Raw genomic sequence first — 21,515 nt, 5'->3', positions numbered from 1 at the left:
GAGCGGTTTGTGATGAGGCGGTCTTCGGCGACTTTTGCTATGATTGGGAAGGTTGTCACTATGATTCAAGAAAAAAGCTCCATTGTTTAGAGATGCGTGAACATATATAAAAAAAGCTCCATTGTTCAGAGACAAGTGAACATTAAAACAGCAAGATGGTGTTCCCTAGCTTTTGGAAAGTTGTCACAACAGCAAACATCAACAAATCGGTTACCTCTAGAGACGTGTGCTCGACGGTGCAAGATACGCGTTTCTTAACTCTTTTATCTGTTTAACTAATGCTAGTTTTGCAGGTATCGGCGTTACAAGAATGATTTAGGACCGCAGAACGTTCTGGATCATTCTCCGTCCCTATCGATACTTTGACTTTTGTTTTCGAAACTTGCATTTCTCCAAACTCAGTCAAAGTGGGGGCTTCTGTAGACACCCAAATGTGTCTCCCCAAAACTAAACCCATTGATGAATACCTTTCATGTCATTGATTATCAAACAAAGCAAAAGTGCGAAAAGTCTAGTGATGAGGATGTTTTTATTAAATTATCTCTCCTTTCTGTTTTTGATAATATTTCTTTTCTTACCCTATTTATAATACATGAATTCTATTTTAGTTTGGTCCATGATATGGGTCCAATAATGGTGTAGTTGAATGGGGTTCGAAAAGAGCTTTCCAACGATATATTATAAGCCCAATTCCGATGAATAATGAGGAAGTTATGGCAGAATTACTAAACTAGGCCCGGTTTGATATTTAAATGCGGCCCAATGATCTAGAGGAGGGCCTAATATTGGTTTATCATTCCTAATGCAATTAGAATTTATTATAGTATTCTAGATTCTTCTAGAAGGTTCTTTTCATTCCTAAGTTAATTAGCATTGATAAATTGTCTTTAGTTGACTTTTAAGAGTTTTAATCAGAATAAAGAAGTGTTTTTAAGGAAAATACGATTTTACCCTCTCGTACAGAGAAATTTTATTAAAAAAAGAAAACGCGTGGAAATTTATTTCCAGCGTCTGGCGACAGGACCAGCGTGTGGCGACAGACCTGGCGTCTGGCGCCAGGCCTGGCGTTAGGCGCTGCACTCCAGTGTTTGGCGACAGGCGCGTGTTTGGCGCTGCAGTCGTGTTTTATTCTTTTCGAAACTCTGATTCGTTTTTTATCATATTCGGCTGATTTTTGATATAAATAGCCTCCTAAAACCTCCGTTTTCCATCATCAATTCTCTCTATCACCAACTCTCATCAAGAATCTCTTGATTTTTCTCTCCCACTCTCTCTTTTCTAAACTAGCCTTTTGCATACAAAATTCCGCATTCACAAGATCTAGAAACACCTAGCCAAGTTTGAAGTTGCCTTCGCCCTAGACGTGAAAGGTTTTAATTTATGAGGGTTTAGTCCCAAATCTCTCTTTCAATTATTTAATTTAATTGTTTGTTTATTATTTTCCTTGAAGTTACTAACGTGTGTATTTTGTTATTAGAAAGAGATACGAGACATCCAAGTAAGTGCTTTAATTGATTTTATTGATATTATGATATAGAAATCATGTTTAGATTGTTATTATGATTCCTAGAATCATGTTTAGAGTAATAACTATGATTTATAATATCAAATATGACAATTGTAATTCCGGAGATGCTTTCTATTTCTTCCTAATAGCATGTTAGTGTCATTTTAGGGTTAAAGCTTTAATTTTTATTGCTTATTGGCATGATAGGGTTTGTTATTAATCTTGTTAGTATCATGCCTAGGATCTTGCTATTATTATGCTTTAACATGATTATTATTATAATTGTTATAATTATTGTGATGATTATTATGTTGCTTGATTATATTTATTGTTATTGCTTGATCACGCCTTTTATGCATGTTTAAAGGGAATTAGTTCTTGTAAACACGCTTAATAAGATGATTAATAATCTTGTTTAGGGTTAATATGATTATAATTCAAGTAATCGCCAATAATAGGTTTGTTTGTGCATTAATATTCAACCAACATAGATAAACAGGTTTAGGGGTAAACTTATTGATTGCATGTTAGTCAGAAAGCGCACATGAATACAAGAAGAATAAAGTAGATGCCTATTATTAGGGTAGGTTCTTTAGGTTTGATTTGTACCTTCATCCCCGAACACCAGTCATGGTTCCAAACCTATTGGAGTTAACGATCTCCTGGATCGTTAAGGGGTGTAACCTTCACCCCGCATCAATTTCATTTTCATCAAAAAGTGAAACCTCCATCAAACATCCATAGAAAAATCTTCATCAACCGCTTACTCCACCGCCGCTCCACCGCGTCTCCACCGCCGCTCCCCGTCTATCTGCAGTACCGGCGTACCACACTTGTCTGCTAAGCCACCTGCAGTAAATTGAGGTAGGCTCAAATTTATTTATTTTTTTGTTTTTTTTTTTGTTCGAATTTTTGTTGTGGTAAAGTAATTGGATTATAATAATTGTCAATCTGATTGCATGAATCATACAAATTATGAAGGAAACATAAGTAAATTCGTAGAATTCGAATTTTAGGTGATTGAAAAAAACTTCAAAGTTCTTGTTTTTGGGATTAATTCATCGATTGTTTGCATGTAAATTTTTAAGCCGAATTATTGCATTAAGTTCAATCAAATTACCCTTATATTTGTCGAATTTACTGTTATTTCAATTGTAATCAAAATTATTTCAGCCAAATTAATCTTACCTAATTTCAATTTAGAACCCTAATCAGATTTTGTTTTTTTTTTTTTTTTTTTTAAAAAAGGAACAAAAAGATAGGACTTAAAACAGTGAGATAAACATACAATTTTTTGATTTGGTTTAGTGAGATAATATATGTTGTTGGTAAAATTGATGAGGATATGGGTGAGCCCATTTTGTGAATGAGGTTTGTTTAAAAACAAAATGTTTTGGTTTTTAAGGTCATACATAATTAGATATAGAGTTTGATGCCCAATGGAACAGAAAATGGTAAGAAGAAAGCAAAACAAAGAAGGGGGGCTAAATATTCTACTAGTAAGAAAATGGTAAATGGTGTGCAGTGTTTTTGTGGAAATTGTGTCTCTAATTGTGAAGAGAAAAGAGAGAAGAGATGGGAGTCATAATTGTGGTACTGAATTATTTATAATACTAGTAGTAATAATAATAATAATATCTCAAATTTGTGGCTTTTTATGGGGATGTTGCATGTATATTAAATAATGGTAAAGGTGGGGCCTTCTTTAACTATTGAACAATGTTGGGCATAATTGACTTGATAAGTAGTTTGTATAACAAAGCTTATTTCTAATTAAAGAAACTAATGAACAAACAGATTATGAGGTGGTCCAATAATTACATTACACTAGTGGAAAAAATCTCATTCGTAACAGGCTATTCATAACGGGCAAAGCTTTGCCCGTTACAATTAAGATATTCGTAACGGGCAAAATAGTGTCCGTTATGAATACTTATTTATTCGTAACGGGCAAAATAATGTCCGTTACGAATACGTATCTAATTGTAACGGACAAATTAGTGCCCGTTACAAATAAATAAGTATTCGTAACGGACACTATTTTGCCCGTTACGGATATTATATTACACGTAACAGGCATATTGTGCCCGTTACAAATGTCCAAACTTGGCCCAATAAATAAGAGGAGCCCAGTATTTGGCTTTTTAGGGTTTCACCCAAATGCCCAAACTGTGCCGTCATTCGCCTCTTTCTCTCTCATCAGTCCATCACTCCCTCTCTCCCTCTCCTCTCCTCTTCTCTCCTCCCCGTAATTCAACAATCTTCCCCATCAATCTCAGGCCTTCTCTCTTCTCATTTCAAAATCAGGACATCAATCTTCCCCTTCCATTGGAGAAAAACAGCCTTCCGCCGGATCTCCTTCAATCCGCCGAGAGAGAAAAATGGTTAAATAGACGGGGGTTGCGCCGGATCTCCTTCAATCCGCCCTTCCACCGCCTTCCGCCTCCCTCCTTCTCCGCTTCTCCTTAATCTCGCCCGCAATTCTCGCCGCCTCTCTTTCACTAACCCTAGGTACCAATTTTTCAATTTACTGATTATTATTTTTTATGTTTGATTTTTTTAATATACGGGTTTGTTTGATCTTAATTTGTGTGACTTGATTTGGATGATTGATGGGTTTGTGTTAATTTTGCTGGATATTTTGTTCTGTATATTAGTTAATTTAAACATTTGAAATCACCTGGGTTTTTTTTTAATTTTTTTTATTTAATTAGTTCTTTTTTATTTCATTGATTTTGATCTATTTGTTGTGCTCTATCTCTGTTTTTACTGGATTAATTAATTTAAACAGTTGAAATCAGTTAGGAAATTTTGAATTGATTGATTGATAAACTGAATTTTCAGTGTTTGTGATTTTGTGTTTCGAGTCCTTGTTTTTGTTGTAAAGTTTGTAAATTTTACTTTATTTGGAATTTTATGGTTTATCATGTTAGGGTAATGATCTTTTTTATATATGAGGGATTTGTATCTGTTCACGACCCAATTCTTAATTTTCATCCAAACATTGACAAACCACCACCGGCTATAACCAGCTTCACCTTCACCCTCCCAAAAAACCAAACTGTGGCACCACCTTAGACCGCGCTTCTGATTTAGCTAGTGCAGGAGGATCTAGAGCTAACAGGGGGACTTCAAATTGCTGCTCCTCCGGATCTGCTCTTGGGTCTCCATCTTGAGGGTCACCTGGATTTATCACCAGTCTACTATTATTCTTCTTTTTTCCTGCATTGTCAAAGTAAACTGAGCAGTTTTCTTCACTCTCCCATGAATCGAACTTTGATACTTTAGGCTGGGGAGAATACAAAGCACCAGAGATGTTAGATTTTACCACTTATTTTCTTTTTTGCTCTCTAATCAGAGTAAATGTCCAAGTATGTCATACGCAACAAATATACTAAAATACATTCGAATGTCACGGAATAATTAACTCTTTGTAAAAGAATTCTATGGACTCAAACAAACCAATATGATGTATCTATACCAAGTAGACACTAGACAAACAGATTTGCGAGGTTCTCTATAAACTTTGAGTGACAAAATATGTAGAAAACATTCACTAAATTTAATTAAGAAAATAGCAGCAATTACCTTCAGCCTTACTTGGTTGACTGATGAAAATTGAGGTGTTTCGTCAACTTCCAAATGCAGAGGTAATTGACTGCTGGGATTCTGTATTCCCTTCAGGACAGTTCTTTCAATGCCAGCCATAGAGATAGCAGAACCTCAACTTCAACTCAGCTAATCATTAGCCTTTTGCAGGATTGCAGGTTTAACTCGGTTTTAACTTAATATGTTGCTTATTCACCTCTAAAGAGAAGATTTTTTTTTGAGATTTGCTGCTGTCATTTTCAAAACCTACCAAATTTGGACTAATTTTAGAGATATTATATCAGAAGATTTAAAATATATTGCAATGTAATAATTTAAAACCGTGTGCTACAAATAGTACAGGCTCCATCCATTAGCTGGCTATCTGTAATTTATAGATTATTATTTGGTTCTTGAACATGTTATTTGATTTATTATTAGAGAAATGTTGTATAGCAGGCTGATGTTTGTGGCAACTTGTTATGTCATTAATATGCGAAACCACCAATTCATCATGTGCCTGATTGCATCTGTAAAAGCACAACAGAGACACAAGAAGTAATAGATCCCGGAAACAATTAATGCAAATTTCACTTCCCATTCACTACATGTTCCAAATCTGTCCTTGTTTTTGTTGTAAAGTTTGTAAATTTTACTTTATTTGGAATTTTATGGTTTATCATGTTAGGGTAATGATCTGTTTTATATATGTAATGTTGCAAATTGATAGCTTCTGCTGGTTTGTTCATCTAATTAAGTTAAAAAAAAAAGTAGTGGGTTTTGTTTAATTATCATAATTCATGCTATATTTGAGATTTTAGGGAGGAATTTAGTATATAGTTGAATTATTAGTGATGATTTTGTGAAATGGATGGTGTACAGGTGGGAAGAAATTTAAGAAGCCACGTCATCCTTATGAGAAGGAGTGACTGGATGCTGAGTTCACCATGCTTTGAGCCGTATCTGTAATGCTGCTAGGCATCTTCTTACTCTAGATGAGAAGAACCCTCGTCGTGTCTTTGAGGGAGAAGCTCTTTTGAGGAGGATAAACAGGTACGGGCTATTGGATGAAGGACAAAACAAGCCAGATTACATGTTGTCTCTTACCGTTGAGAACTTCTTGGAGATGTGTCTTCAGACCCTCATCATCAAGTATGGTATGGCCAAGTTTGTTCACCATGCTAGGGTGCTTATCAGAGGCATATTAAGTATCATATTTGAATCCCTTGTTACATTTTAATTGCAATTATTGATTGTTTTCTGATGTGCATTGCTTGATGTTTTTAATTGCTTAGTTTTGATGGTGTTCAGTGTTGGATACGTTTTTGACATAGGTAGGGTGTTATACTAGATTCTAACTCAATGATTTCCAATGATTTAGTTTTTTTTAACCCATTCATTTCTCGACTGATTCTTGTGTGAGCCAACATCTAATCGTATGCTTTTCTCTCCCTTCCCACCCTGTTGAATATTTTAGAAAGTAGTACTCCCTCTGTTTTTTAAAAAAAATTTGTTAGCTTTGGTCAACCAATGTCTAATATGATCATTATTTAGTCTGGGAATTTATTATCGTGTCAATGATTGATGACCACTTATCAAATCATCAAATAAGCTGTAAATTCTTTTTATTAACGTTTTTTTGCTTCAACTTTTATGAATGTGAAAGGATAATAAAATGAAATTATCTTTTCTAATCATATTGTTCTCTAACACCAGCTTATATGCTGCAGAACCTACTGGAGATTTTGCTAATAACTTCCATAATGTGTCGGGAAGAAAGCCTTAGTAATGACCTGAGGCAGATAAGAATGTGATTCTTGTAACTTAGACGGGTTGCTGCTGCTGCCCTTGGTGGCTGCTCCTTAGTTGCACTGATACTGTTGCTTTAGGATGCTGCTGTTGTGGCTAACTAGATGTCACTTCCTCCGAACATTGTTGTTGCTACTGCTAGTATGCTCTTGGCCAGCTGTTTTTTCGTATTCCATTTTGTTCGCGGATTTATTATCATTAGCATTTTTAATTTTACAAGATTCTACAAATTTTTTGAGATGTAAATTTAAAATTTGGTGTGCCATATTTTGATAATATTTGTGTGCCTTTGTGGCATGGAAATCAGTATTTGGGTTTTTGTTTGTTAATTATTATAAATGATAATTTGAGATGTGAATGGAAAAGGAAAAGGGGTATTTGTAACAAGCACCTTTGTGCCTGTTACAAATACCCCTAATATTTTAATTTTTCAAGACATTATTCGTAACGGGCAGTCAAAGTGTCCGTTACAAATAACTGGCTATTTGTAACTGGCAGTCAACCTGTCCGTTACAAATACCTGACTATTCGTAACGGGCAGTCAACTTGTCCGTTACAAATACCTGATTATTCGTAACGGGCACTTAACCTGCCCGTTACAAATACCTGGCTATTCGTAACGGGCACTTAACCTGCCCGTTACAAATAACTAGTTATTCGTAACGGACAAGTGCCCGTTACAAATAATATTTCTATTCGTAACGGCGGTATTCGTAACGCCCGCTGCCCGTTACGAAAAGCCTATTTTTGCCCGTTACGGATAGGCTTTTTTCCACTAGTGTATATGAAAACACATTATAATATTGTATCATTCATTTGCACTAATAAAATAGATTCTTATACTTTAGTAATTAAAGAGCTTAAATAAATTGTTATTTACATGTAAAGCTAAGTTTATTAGCTTGTTTTTATTTACATTGTTGTAGGCATTAACTATGGTAGTGTATGTTAAAATTATATCCATAAGTATATAGCAAGTGCAGTTATGTTTGTGATTTGAGTGTGTTTATTTTTATTTTTAACTTCCTAGATTGTAGATATGGACCGAACTTGGATAACAACAAAAAAAATTAGGGGATCCAAAATATGAAGCTGGAGTTATGGAATTTATTAAATTCGCTTTGGAAAATAATAGTAAAGGGCGTGATAAATTGCCATGTCCTTGTTACATCTGCCATAATCTTATGTATCACAAAGCTGATGTGATACTTAATCATTTGAGTAAAAGGCAATTTGATAGAACATATACTTGTTGGCATCGTCATGGTGAAAAAAGGGAAGAAATGACAAGCAAGGATGCTCAAGGCCATAATACCGATGAGGGTAACGAATTAGAGGACATGACGAGTCAATTCGTACACAGAGTAGATGATGATCCCAATGCGATGGAAGAATTATTGAGTGATTATGAGAAGCCTTTATATGAAGGGTGTAAGTACACAAAGCTATCAGCTTCACTTAAGTTATACAATTTGAAGGAGGGTCATAGTTGGACAGATAAGAGTTTTACAGTATTACTTGAGTTAGTAGCTTGAGGCCACCACTCTCCTTAGCAACTTGAGGTTGCAACTCCCCAAGATTTTTCTCACAAATTTCTGGATAAAAACTCCTTAATTCCTAGACTACAATCCTTATACTACCCATTCTAACGGTCTACATTGACCTTTCTGCTACATATGAGTACTTAGCTTAATTAGGAAAAACCATACTAAAACATAATAAAACTAACTGCTGACTTTCCTTCTCTTCTTCTTAATTGTATTTGTCTTCTACTTAATTGGAATTGCCTTGCCTTGAGACTTCCCCTGATGCTTCCATCCTTGTTGTTGGTCTTGGTGCTCGATTGTCCTTCTCTTGTAGACCCGTATAGGATGCTCTTGACCCGAGTTTATCACAGTGGTTTGGCCAATTGTGATGCTAAGTGTGTCCTGTCAAAACAAAGGGAATTTCCCTTGCCAAAACAAAATGCTGATCAACTCTTTTTACAAGAATTTATACCTCTTTCAATAGCTATTTTTGCAGAAGAAAGAGTATATTTATTGCTTGATAAAATGTCAAAGCGATACTTGATCCCCTATGATGTAATGATCGTAAGTACAAAGGAGGTAAAAGCTCCTGTTCTTATCTGACCGACAGAAGTAGTCTGCTCTAAGAGTTTTTCTGCCAGCCAGCATACGTCTTAGTGTAAAAAGTCCAGCTTTGCAGCAGTAAGTTACCACCCGGTTTAATACAAAATTTTGTATAATATTTAGTTTTTGAGTGCTTTGGATACAATGTGTTGTTTCAGCAGTGTGGTTTTTCCTTTTTGTTGTGATCTGTTTTACAGGTAGTTTTGAGCACATACATAAATTGGATTTACTGTCAAGGGTTTTTTTTTAATATATTTTATTTTGTTTTAAGGGAATGTTGTGATCTGTTTTTCAGGTAGTTTTTTTTTTTTTTTTTTTAATTGACACTCAATGGAGGTGATCATGAATTGTATCTTTGTATAAAGATTGCTGGTGTAGTACGTATGTTCTGTTTTACTCATTTGTTATTATTCTTGTCTTATGAGTTACATGGTTTTAGACCTTAAAAAAGCAAAGAATATCGCTAATAGATACAAAAGTCGTCTTTAGACAAAAGACAAAGCATCAAATTTAAAAGGTAAGAGATCTAACCTGTATTTTTGCTATGTTTTTGCTTTGCTTGATTGGAGAATTTCACACTTTAGAAAGAAATTAAAATGATGATATTGTAAAAGAGAGTAGAAAGTGTTAACAAATGAAAGTGTTGAAGTATGAAGAATAACAAAATATGTGCAATATTTATATGAATAGGAAAAGTGGAAATTGAATCAAGACTACTTACCAAGTCAACTGACTAATGAAAGCAAAGTCTTTTTTATTTATTGTATAGCCTTGTTTTAATCAACCTTTGTACTGTCATAGTGTAAATGCCACGTGTCAGGCTAATCAGGTGAGCCCAATGGCAGCTTCCATTTTCGTCAATTTGTCATTTTTAATTTTTTGTTTTTTAGTCGTATTTTGGATTTTTTTGGTGATTATAGTGTTAACCAGATCATGATTCATGAATGTGATCTCTAAATTAGACATATACAAGTAACCCCATAGTATTACATGGTTTTTTTTTTTTTAATTGACACTCAATGGAGGTGATCATGAATTGTATCTTTGTATAAAGATTGCTGGTGTAGTACGTATGTTCTGTTTTACTCATTTGTTATTATTCTTGTCTTATGAGTTACATGGTTTTAAACCTATTACATATTAATGCATGTCAATGAATTGTGCAGAGAGGATTTATAGTGACAGAAGAACGTATAAATTATGTATTAGGAGAGCTTCAATCCGGTGGAGAGCTTTCAAGGCCAGATTAAGAAAGGATCGGATGTACGACACCAAGGGAGTAAATCCAAATGTGATTATAAAGAAGCCACCTTCGATATATCCATTTATAACACAAGCTGATTGGACCAAGTTCATTGAAACATATACTGATGATGCGTTTAAGGTAATCTTTGAATTATAGCCCATAACTAATCATAGTTATGAAAAAACCTTTGAAAACTGGGAATTAATTGTTTATACATTATTATATTGAAAGGAACTAAGTGACAAGAATCGAGAGAGGGCGAAAATGAATACTTCAAGATATCGAGGAGGTCGAAAAGGGTACTTGTATTATGAACAAGAGATTATAAGTTTAGAAATGATTATGTCATATTTTTTATTGATTTTTTTAAGGAATAACAGTAAATAATCAATTAAGGGATGACTTTTAGTTGTTAAATGGCGTTGTGTTATATGTATTGTCAGGCTGCTGAACTGAAATGATTATGTCAGATTTTTTGTTGAACTTTTTTAGGAATAACAGTAAATAATCAATTAAGGGATGACTTTTAGTTGTTAAATGGCATTGTGTTATCTATATTGTCAGGCTTCTGAACTTCCGAAACAAGGAGTGCAAGTTAGAGACGTGCCTCGACATTTGGTTTGGATAAGAGCTCATTCCAGACAAAAAGATGGTGCAATGACCTTTGACAATCCTGCTGATTTTGAAATAGCTCAAATAATTGTGAGTTTGTTTCTACTTTTGAAATAAATAAATTATTTGGCTATAATAGAGTACACTACCTTAATTAGGTTGTTTATTATTGATGTCAGAAAGCATTGGAGGCTCAACAAATCCAAGGAGAAATTAAGGCCACTGGCCGGAATGATATCCTAGCGAGAGAATTAAAGAATCCTGAACATGGTGGTTGTGTTAGGGGCGTTGGGTTGGGTGTTACAAATAAGCTGTACTTTGGCTATAACAAACCATTACCACAAAGTCAATTGCAATCAGATATCAAGTGTCTCAAATCAAAATTAGAAAATGTGGTTAACTCACAAAATTTGTTGTTGTCTTACTTAATGTCAAGTGGTCAAGTTAACGCGGAGCAATTGAAAGAACTTAGTGATTCAAATGGAAACCAAGTTGCCCATCAGTTAGCGGGTATCTAAGCTGGTGGATCTGGTGGCCAAGGTTTAGATGGCCTTGGCTTGGGTCGTGACAGTTGGCTTCAAGGTCATAGCTTCCAACTTGCCTCAGAGCAAAGCAAAGTTACCCATCAGTTAGCAAGTGTCCAAAAGGGTGGTTCTGATGGTGAAGAGTTAGATGATCATTTAGATGTCTTTGGCTCCAAAGGTGACCAAGGGGTTCGAGGTTTCAACTTCCAAGAGCAGAATTTTCAAGCATGTGAGGTTTAACCCGAGCCATACCATGTTGCGTGGCCTGAGGAGGAATATGCGCTAGAAAATGAGAATTTGGAAACGCATGCACTCAATAATGAACAAGACATTACTGGCCAACCATTTCCAAAGGTAACATTATTTCATAATACTTATATGTTTGATGTAAGTACATATATCCTAGATTCTTCTGATGGTGTTAAATTATAGACTACTACATCTTATCAATCCACAAAAAGTTTATTAATACCATAATCCATATTTAGGGAGTTGATAGTCTTTGTTCCTTGGCAATTAAGAGTGACAAAGGGGTCGATATAGTTGCTATTGGAGAAGTGTATGTTGGGATGGAAGGAGAAGTTGTCAAGCATCATTTCAAGCCCGTCCCAAGTGGAGAGTTTGTGTTAAAGAAGAAATCAACCCAAATGCACCTCTGCCATGTCCTGAAGGGGAGATAAGATTCATTTGTCAAACTTTAAATTATTATTTAATATGGCCTTCTCACTTGGTTTTTCCTATAAAGAAGGTAAAATTTAGTTTTAAATTATAATTATCTGTCACATTATATACCTGTTAATTTTTTTTGCTGATTTTTTTCCCTGCGATTATATGACAAGGCTGATAAGCAAGTCACTAAAGAAATCGCTGCACCATCTCCACACTCGCCATCATCACAATCATCATGCACTCGAAAGTACACAATAACTCATGCTGATAAGTTGAAGTTGACTTCTAATTTGGTTCGAGTATTTAAGGATGTGGCTATTGCAATGAAAACGAGCGGTAAAACCAAATCTTTTACAGTTTTGGCTAGAGTGTTTCAAAATGAGCAATGTATTACCCTTGATTATGAAGACATGCTTCACTGGTGCTTCCAAAGAGAGATAAAATCGTCACACATGTCAATTTTAATGATGTAAGTGTTGTATCCTTTGCTATTTCTAGGTTAAATTTATAACGCTTTTTGATTAATGAGCTAATAAATTTAAATAAATATTTGATATGCAAGGTATATGAGTGAGATTGTTCATACATAAGGTATCTCAGGGTTGTATGGATTTTGTGATTGCAACTATATATCCCCGTATGCTCAACTGTGGAAAAAGACGATGATCGATGTGACTATCTAGCTAGGCTATTTTCATGTAATGATGCCAAAAACAAAAATCAGCTCTTCTTTGCCCCGTATTATGAGGAGTAAGTGCATATGAGTCTATCACATATTTTTTATTTTTTATCAGTTTTATTTCTAATTCCTTTTAAACATTCATTATTGTATTTGAATTCTATTATTTTAATCAATATAGTGGACATTGGATGTTGGTTGTTATTTGTCCATGGGTTGGTTTGGTGCATTGGCTAGATCCCGCGGGAGTAAAAGATGAACCTCCCAAATTTGCTCAAACAATAATCAACAAGTATGTGCTAGATTACTTATTTTGTTACATGTTAACTTCTTTTTATGAAAGTATTTCAATGCTATTACTCTAATATTTTGATAATTACTTAGGGCAATGATCAATTTTAGCGCGGAACATCGAAAGGATATCACAAAAATAAAGAAGAAACCTTACATTAAATGGATAAGCATAGAGGTATTTATATCTTTAATATAATTTTGCAATGCTTAGTACATAATATATGTTGATACATTATATATAACTAGGTGTTTGATTTAACCCCCCCCCCCCCTTTTTTTTGGTTTGTATTAGTGTCCTCGTCAAGCTAATGGCTCTAGTGATAGTGGATATTACGTTTGTCGCTACATGATTGAGACAATTAAATCTAGGCAAATGATCATCCCCGACAAGGTACGACATTTAGTTTGAATGTATTTTGAGAAGCTGATGCACACATCTGACTATACTCTCTAAAATTTGTAGTTTTTGCACAATTATGCTCTCTAAAATTACTGTTGGGCCCTAAGTAATGGGGTTAGTTTTGATAGGAAATTGGGTGTGATTGTGGATGTAAGTCATGGGATGAAGGTTATGATTTCTGAAACGATTAATTATTTGGCTTTATACTCAGCTTCAGGGGGGAAAGTATGGGTGTGATTAATTCGAATGCTGAGATTAGCTCTAAAAATTATCAATTTTTGGATCAAAACACTCACTATTGTTACAACTTACATATTGTGATTTGAAGGTTTTTCAGAGAAAATGAGAACATTGGAGGTATTTGACTATTGCTATACCATAATAATACCATGGGAACCCCCCCCCCCCCAACCCACCTAAATACGTAATAGGAAAAGAAAATTAAGGAAGATCTATATGGGTTTATAAGGGTTTTAACTCTAAATAAAGACACGAGGGTCACTGGTGTTTTATAATCTTGACACAGGCTCTTAAATTCACATTTGGTTCTGTAATTACCTGATTGTAATTGTAAACAGTTTTAAAATTCAGTACTTAGTATTTTTTTATTTCCTGGTAATTGGGTTCTGTACATTGTCTAGGAATGCATAAACAAACAACAATGTGCCATATTGATAATAGAAGTAATTGGAGAGGATTTTATTCTATTTACAAAACAGCTAGGAAAGATGCTAACAGTTGACTAAAATGCTTAACGCTATTCCCTTTGGCCTATGTTTCATCTCATGAGAGTAAGCGTGGGTAATCTTGGGGATGCAAAACCGGAGTGTGAAATGTAATGTGGCTCAGATGGAAAAAGAAAGAAACCCCCTTAGTTTGAGAATGATCAGCTTATGATATTTTGTATTACTGCTGATTTGTCAATACATACTGCTTGGACACCAGATGAAGATTTTGGTATCCTTCTGGAGGCAGCAGTTATGTATGACAGACGTGTTGCAGCAATCTAGAATGAGGACGATTCAATTAAAGAAGAGGTCCTTTGGGATGAAATGAACGACGGGAAACATAATATATACCCTAGATTGATATTTGTGATAACAGGTGCTTGTTGTCTAGACTGATAGAACCATGTCCCTAGTGAGAATCATAACCCTGGTGAGAAAACTCTTCACTCTCTTCCAGTACTTAATCATCAGTTAAAACCCAGGGGGCCATCATAATGCTGAAAAGCTGTTGTTTCACTGCAACCATCACTGGCAGTCAGCTTCTTGACAGCAGGTAGTCATTTAAGCCTCCAAGCTAGGAATTTGCTTATTCAGGCAGTGACTAATATGGAGATTGACCAAGCTCTTCATGCTATTGATGACTTTGCCCTTGTGTCTAACGACCCTTAACTACTAACTGAGGCTTATTTGTTATCCATGCCCCACAGGGACTAATATGTATTTGTTATCATTGTGCAATATCCTTAAATGTAGAACAATTTATTGTATATTATTAACTAATATGTATGTATTTTACATTGTTTTGTAGTATTTTAAGCAAGTTCCTCATACATATTCTCAACAAATGATTGACGAGCTTAGAGAAAGGTGGATTTCATATGTTACCGGATACCTAACCAAACGACGACGATGATGATTTATGTGAATTGTAGATCAATATGGTATTGGTATATTTTGGGGCATCAATTTTTTTTTAATCAACATTAACTAGAAAGGTTTTTGATATTTAACTCACGTATTTGTTTGTATAGAACAAATTTTGTACGAATGATTCAATGTAATTGTGGTTGGATGTTTTAAATTATATATATGAAGTATATTTTGATGGCTTTCGTCATATCTGGAAATATTTTTGTTAATTTTATTATACAGAAAGTTATATTGCACGTACAGGATCTTGGATTTATTTTACATATGAAATGTGAAGATCTTCTTACAAGATATATAAATTTACAAGATATAAAACAGGAATACAGGTCTAAAATGAAATACAAAAATAATTTAGATTATTAAAATACAGGAATAATACGATATAAAATACATATGGCCGGATTTTTTTTTTTTTAAAAAAAAAACATTAGAGAACTGTTATCTAACTTAACTGTTCTCTATTGTAATGCAATATAGAACGGTTAAGTGGCCTAAACCGCTCTGTATTCCTTCCTTGGTGTACGAATTTAAGAAGGGAAAAGAGAACGGTTGTGACTAACAACCGTTCTCTATTTGTTATTATATAAAACGCCTACACGACCCGTTCTCTATACTTTATACATCGCTTAGCAGAAGAACGCCCCTAAGGCGATCTATAAAGCCTATTCTAACAGTTCTCTAAGGCCTTTTTTGTAGTACTGGTTAACAATTTATTTTTTGCTTCTTCACCGGATGGGACTCCGGTTAACACTTATTTTGGCCTTTGTGCCATTTTCAATATTTAATGAAGTATTCCGACTCAGTCGGTTGTTTATACATGTTTGTGTTTGAATTTTTCAATTTGAATTTTGCGTATATTTGCAATTCTTTAATATTTTTCCTAATTTAAAAAAGCATGCGGCAATTTGCAATCCGGGTGCTCTTGCCCCTGGACGGTTGTGTGGTTGGTTTCATTTCAACTTGATTGATTGGCTTGAAAACACTTGATACTTGGAGAAGTATGAAGTGTTTTTAGGCCAATCAATCACAATGGTGATTGCCCCAAACCAAGTGCACAGCCGGCCATTAGAGCGGGTGCTTTGAGCCTCTTACCCAGGCGGTAGTATTCCCTCTGGGGTTATTACATAGCCATTACACAAAATCTTTTGCCCCAATTGGGAGAGAGAGTGCAACTTTGGAATAAACAACCTAAGTGAGAACTTCAGCCGGTAACTGACTGATGCCTCGGGGCATCCGGTATTCGGTAACTTAACCGTTCTTCGTAGATTATTCAGGTCAGACGGCTATGAGTTGACCAATTTGGTCGTTCAATTTTCGCCGTCTGCATAGGTACGTAGAACCGACAAATAGTCTGTTCTCTGCGACGATTGCATCCGGAGGGGTGTCGCCGGACGCCATTGTCCATGTTGGGACAGGCGGTTTTATAAAATAAGTAACCATCCGGCCATTTGGCCTTTGGTCTTGTTTGAGACCGGTTGTGTAGCCACCAAGCGTTTTTGTACTTAGTTTTTTAAGCTGGCCGTTGGCCACGCGATATCATGTTTATATTAAATGTCAATTTAGTTGGTTAAACAATTTGTCCGACTGGGTATTACCCAGACGGAAGGGTAAATATAACATTAAATTTCACTAAGTATCAAACTTAGTTGATTAAACTAGGTAATCAATCTGAGTATTACCTAGGCGGATAGATAATTATATAATTCAATCTACACTAAGTGTCAAACTTAGACAGTCCAACATGAGTTCCGTCTGAGGATAACCCAGGCGGGTAAGTAAATATAAGAATAGCAAAACAATTTTGCAAACAAAGTCTGATTTCTCATTGATTGACTCACTGTTTACAAAAAATTTACATTTCTCAGAAGTAGTACTTTTTTAAGTTATCTACATTCCAAGTTCTAGGCAGACGCCGGCCGTCTGGAGTTTCCAGAAGGTAGGTGCCATCCCTGACTTCTTCATAAATCCGGTAGGGGCCTTCCCAATTAGGAGTTAGCTTTCCATCCTCATTGGCCCTACCGGTTGCCTCTGTTTTTCGTAACATAAAGTCGCCAACTTTTAAAGGACGCTTGAGTACTTTCTTGTTGTAGGCTCTCGTCATTCTCAAACGGTATATCTCATGGCGCAGGGCAGCATTGCCCATGCGTTCCGGGAGGTAGTCCAATGCCAGCCGCATGGCCTCCCTATTTGCCTCTTCATCATAGAGCATAACTCTGAGAGTCGGCTCGTAATGTTCAATGGGCAAGATGGCTTCAGCACTGTATACCATAAGAAATGGGTTTTCACCGGTTTCCCCTTTGGCAGTAGTCCGGATGGCCCATAGGACATGAATTAGATCTTCTACCTATAAGCCACCGGCTCTTTCAATTTTCTTTTTTATGCCGTCTGAGATGAGTTTGTTGAAGGCTTCAACTTGGCTGTTTGCTTGGGGTCGGCCGAATGATGCAAAACAATGTGAGATACCCTGATCTCCCAACCAAGTCTTAAGATGAGGTGTTTCAAACTGAGGGCCATTATCAAACACCATAGACATAGGTACCCCGAACCGGGTGATGATGTTCTTCCAAATGAAAGAGATGACATCCTTTGTCTTGATGTTCTTGACCGGCTCAGCTTCTACCCATTTGGTGAAATAATCCACAGCCACCAAAATGTAGCGCTTTCCGCCTGGAGCAGGCGTATAAGGACCCAAGATATCCATGCCCCATTTAGCAAACGGGACTGGGCTGTGGATTGCCGTCAGATCAGTAGCCGGGTGGTGAATAAGCTTGCCAAACCTCTGGCACTTGTCACATCTCTTCACCAACTCTTTAGCGTCTGCTTCAAGAGTAGGCCAAAAGTAATGCCGCCGGGCTCTGACGGCTAGGGACCTGCCGCCTATATGCGAGGCACAGTACCCAGCATGCAATTCTTCAATAACTTCTTTCCCCTTTTTTGGGGTAACACACTTCAATAGAGGTTTAAGGAAACCCGGCTTGAAGAGCTCTCCGTTTCTCAACTCGAAGTTTGTTGCTCGCTTCTTCATGACGGCTGCTTCCTGTGGTGAATTAGGAAGTATGCCGTCTGCTAAATATGCTCGGATGCCATCCATCCAGGTAAAGCTTCGGTCCAGAATTCCAATGGGCTCTTCATATATACTTCTCTTTTCCAGAACTTCCCAAAAGACTGACCGAGGCGTATCACAGCAAGCGGATGAAGCCAATTTAGACAACGCATCCGCCTGGTTATTATCAGACCTGGGCACTTGACTCAGACGGAATTCCTCAAGTGACCCGGCCTCCTCTTTGACTGCCTGAAGGTATTTGATCATAGCCGGATGAGTTGCCTCATATTTGTCCTCATACTGGCTAACGACCAATTGTGAATCAGAGTAGGCGTCAATTTTAGCTGCCCCTGCTGCCTTACACATGCGAATTCCGGCTAGCAGGGCTTCATATTCCGCCTCGTTATTTGAGGCTTGAAACTTAAACCGCAGTGCATATTCAAATCCGTCCCTCTCAAGGGACTCATAAATAACTCCTGCACCGCAGCAGTTCTTCGTCGAGCTCCTGTCTACATACACTTTCCAAACCTGATCTATGTTATCCGGTTCAACCGGTCGTGTCATTTCAACAATGAAGTCGGCAAACGCCTGACCTTTCACTGCCTTTCTAGGTTCAAAAGTGATTTCAAGACTTTGCATTTCCATAGCCCATTTAACATTCTGCCGGATGATTCCAAGGTAGACATTGGCCGCTTGAGGGGCTGATCGGTGTAAATTACCACCGGATGAGCCAGAAAATACGGCTTCAATTTCTTGAAAGCCATATACAGAGCAAGGCCAAATTTTCAACCATGGGATACCGGAGCTCAGCATTTTTTAGAACATGGCTAATGAAATAGACCGGGAGCTGAATGTCGGCTCTCTCAGCAAGGAGAACAGCACTGAGGGCATGATCTGAGACGGCTAGGTACATGTATAACAACTCTTTGGGTAGAGGGCTAACAAGCCTTGGCAAAGAGTGCAGGTTCTCTTTCAGCTTTTGAAAGACCGCCTCAGCATCATCCCCCCATTCAAATCTGGTCTTCTTCCTGATTGCTTGGAAGAAGTAAAGGCATTTGTCACCTGACCGGCTGAGGAACCTCCCCAAGGCCGCCAGGCAACCGGTTAGTCTTTGCGCTTCCTTGACAGTGCGGGGTGACTTCATGTCAATTACCGCCTGTATATTCTCGGGGTTAGCCTCTATCCCCCTTTAATCCGAGAAACTTCCCACACTCAACACCAAAGACGCATTTCTTAGGATTTAACATAACCTTATGCCGCCTGAGTGTGGTGAAGGTTTCTCGGAGATTAGCAAGGTGATCCGCCTGCTGCTTGGATTTGACTATCATGTCATCAATGTACGCCTCCACATTCCTCCCAATTTGATTAATGAAGACCGTATTAATCATCCATTGAAATGTAGCCGGCGCATTTTTCAAGCCAAACGGCATCACAGTGTAACAGATTAGTGACGAAGTCCGTCTTCTCTTGATCTTTCTTCCACAGGGGTATCTGATGGAAGCCGGAGTAGGCATCCATGAAACTCATCAAGGCATGCCCGGCTGTCGAATCGACCAGACTGTCGATATTTGGAAGTGGGTAACTGTCCTTAGGACATGCCTTGTTGAGGTCTGTGTAATCAACACACATACGCCAAGTACCATTCAGCTTCTTTACAAGCACAACATTTGCCACCTAGTCGGGGAAATTACATGGCCAAATGAACCCAGCGTCCAACAGCTTTTTTACTTCGGCAGCTGCCGCCTGACTTCTTTCCTCGCCGTGATTTCTTTTCTTTTGCCGGATGGGCTTCTTTTTAGGATCCACGACGAGTTTGTGGTCAGCAAGATCCGGGCTAACGCTTGACATCTCTTCCACCTCAAAGGCAAAAATGTCTTTGAATTCCTTCAGCAGGAGGTGCAGATCCGCACCCAATTTAGCATGAGAAGCCGTCCCAACCTTAACTATACGCTCTGGACGGCTGTCGTCCAGAGGTATGTCAATATGGTCTCCAGCCGGTTGGGGACGGAGCTCCGCTGACCGCTCCCCGATTAGTGATTGCTATTTTTTCTCTTTCTTCACCTCCACCAGCAGCGGTGCCTTTCTTTTCTTTCCGGCTGCTGATGGGGCTGGGGCTGGGTCGGCATCCTTGACATTGTCAAGGTCTATTGGTTCCTTCCTTTGGCTGTCTGGGGCCACAGTATCTTTGACGGCTGAGAGATAGCACTCCCGGGCCGTCTTCTGATCCCCATTCAAGGAACCAACAGAGCCGTCATCCCTCTCATACTTGATGAGCATGAGGGAATGGATGATTACAACCTTGGCTTCGTTGAGGGTGGGCCGGCCCAGAATAATGTTGTAGGCGGTTAGCTCCTCAACGACCAAGAATTTGACGACCAGGTGTCGTCCCTTTCATTTCTCACCCAGCCGGATTGGTAAATCAACCCTTCCGACTGGGTAAACCATTCCACCCCCAAAGCCAATTAAGGGGTGGGTAACCGGATGCATGTTGCTGACGTTGTATTTCAGCTTTTGCAGGCACTGGAGACTGATGATGTCCGACGAGCTGCCGGTGTCAATAAGGATTCGCCCAACCAGCTGGTTGGCAACCTTACATTCAATAATGACCTGGTCGTCATGCGGACGGCGGACGCTGCCCCTGTCCTTCTCAGTGATCAGGACATCTGGGAAGGAGGAGCTAGTAGACGCCTGCTCATCATCATCTTTGTCCATCTTTCGAAGATGGCTCTTGGTGCCCCGGATGGTAGGGCCACCGCATGAGAACCCGCTTGCTATGGTGTAGACCGGCTCCTTATCAGTGTCCGAACTACTAGCAGGGTGGGGTGTCTTAGACGACTGCCCCAGATTCTTCTTATTAGTCCCTTTGGACTTGGAGATATAGGACTTTAACATCCCTTTGTCAGCCTGACGGTCCAAAGCCCGTTGGAGGATGAAGCAGACGTTGGTGTCATGGCCAACTTCCTCATGGTATTGGCAGAATTTATTTTTGTTCCTTGATTGAATGGAACTTTTCATTGGATTCGGCTTCTCTAGGGACAACCGGTCCTTGATCTCCATGAGGATGGAGTTGCAGTCCTTGTCAAACTCGTACTTAGGTAAGTACGGTTTAAATTCTTTCTTCTTCTTCTGAGACGGCTGGTCAGAATCACTAACCGCCCAGATTTCTTTTCTTTTCTTGTTCTCTTCTTTCTTCTTGGCCGGCTGAGCAGGCCGGCTGTCCTTCTGTTTGTCAGACTTCTTAGAGTCCGACTGGTTACCAGGCGAGTAGAGGTCGGTTGCTTGAATATAGCTTTCCGCCTCCCTCAAGGCCGCCTGTAAAGTGAAAGCTCCTTTTCTGACTAGGTCAAACTTTAAAGT

General features: G+C 37.9%; 2 long non-coding RNA genes across 3 annotated transcripts; both read left to right on the top strand.

The window, feature by feature from the left end:
- The first annotated feature begins 3,683 nt into the window (after positions 1–3,683).
- LOC145559753 (uncharacterized) lies at positions 3,684–7,163 on the top strand. The gene is made up of 3 exons (XR_014092926.1): positions 3,684–4,018; positions 5,978–6,252; positions 6,826–7,163. It is a non-coding gene; the product is annotated as an uncharacterized LOC145559753 (long non-coding RNA).
- Positions 7,164–12,032: 4,869 nt separating this feature from the next.
- On the top strand, positions 12,033–15,137 carry LOC145559752 (uncharacterized). Of its 2 annotated transcripts, none has more exons than XR_014092924.1 (7): positions 12,033–12,163; positions 12,255–12,553; positions 12,647–12,834; positions 12,945–13,055; positions 13,148–13,232; positions 13,350–13,448; positions 14,994–15,137. It is a non-coding gene; the product is annotated as an uncharacterized LOC145559752 (long non-coding RNA). The 2 variants fall into 2 exon arrangements; XR_014092925.1 differs by having other exon boundaries at positions 12,809–12,834; positions 14,994–15,136.
- Positions 15,138–21,515: the final 6,378 nt, after the last annotated feature.

Source organism: Chenopodium album, chromosome 9 (genome assembly GCF_948465745.1).
Source record: "Chenopodium album chromosome 9, dcCheAlbu1.1, whole genome shotgun sequence".
Classification (NCBI taxonomy): domain Eukaryota; kingdom Viridiplantae; phylum Streptophyta; class Magnoliopsida; order Caryophyllales; family Amaranthaceae; genus Chenopodium; species Chenopodium album.
The sequence above is the reverse complement of the archived record's forward strand: the minus strand, read 5'-3'. Positions and strand labels throughout refer to the sequence as shown.